We start from the raw sequence: 1,155 nt of genomic DNA on the forward strand, positions 1-1,155 counted from the left end.
AAGTGGATCTCTTGACTTTTATGTAAGCATGCTGATATGTATTTTGTTTGTGTTGTTGCATTTTATGCACAAATATCTCTACTAATAGATAAGTTCATTCTCTTTAGATAAGTGAACGGGAGAATATGCATAATTTTATTCGTCTATACAAATGTAAATTTTATAAATAAATAGAGGTAGGCATATAAGAAAATGGGAACACAATCAACAATCATGCATTCTTTTGTCGGATTTTAAAGAATTGTCAAATATTTAAGTTCTTGTTAAAGATGTCATTGGAAGGAGGACGGGAAACAAAGCATGTTTTTTTTTTCACAAAGATGGAAAAGTTCTGATGAACATGTAACACGTACTCTTTTTCACATTTGTTCTTTTTTCCCCTGCCCCCTTTTTTTTAAAAAAGTGGCCCTCAAGATCTTTTGTTTTTCCGTTAACTCTTTTGGGTCCCTCTTTTCCCTTTAAATTAACAACGGAAAAAAAAAAACTGTGGGGCCCCGCAAAAAATTTCTCTAATTTTTGGTTATCTTCTTCGTCCGTCCAAGAGAACAATTATTTCGTTCTCCATTAAAGTATAAACTTCGGGTCATGAGGATGGCAAAAAAATAACGGGAGATGGCTTTGGATTCTTTTAAGGCTTTCTTTTGGTTTACAAACTAACAAAAGGAAAAAAATTTAATTTTTTCACATTTTTGGGTCTATTTTCAAAGTAATGATCCTTACAACTATTATTTACTTTACGTTCAAAATCTCATCGTTTTATCCACTGCTCAGACATTCGACACATCGCCCCTTTCAAAACTAATTCTAACATTTAAAGTAGTGGTTCCCCTTTTTTCCAGCTCGTCGCGCTCATTAAAAGTTGAAATATAAAATCCTAAAGTTTAAACGAGAATTACTTCCCAAATTTTTAGACAAGGGAAAAACTTTTTATAAAAAAAAAAAAAATGTCAGTTCACAACCTAGTCTCTTCTTTCATAGTTTTTTTTTTCTCGGAGCCAAAAATAAAATAATAGTAAAACTAAGGTATTTTTTGGTTTACAAAGTTGATTTTTTTTTCGTCACTTTAGAGAAAATTTGATAATAAAAATGCTATTTTCTACTTAGTATATTTTATTTACGTCGAATAAGGATTTCAAGGAACATTTGATAACTGCA

This window comes from Penaeus monodon, chromosome 25, assembly GCF_015228065.2.
Source record: "Penaeus monodon isolate SGIC_2016 chromosome 25, NSTDA_Pmon_1, whole genome shotgun sequence".
NCBI lineage: Eukaryota > Metazoa > Arthropoda > Malacostraca > Decapoda > Penaeidae > Penaeus > Penaeus monodon.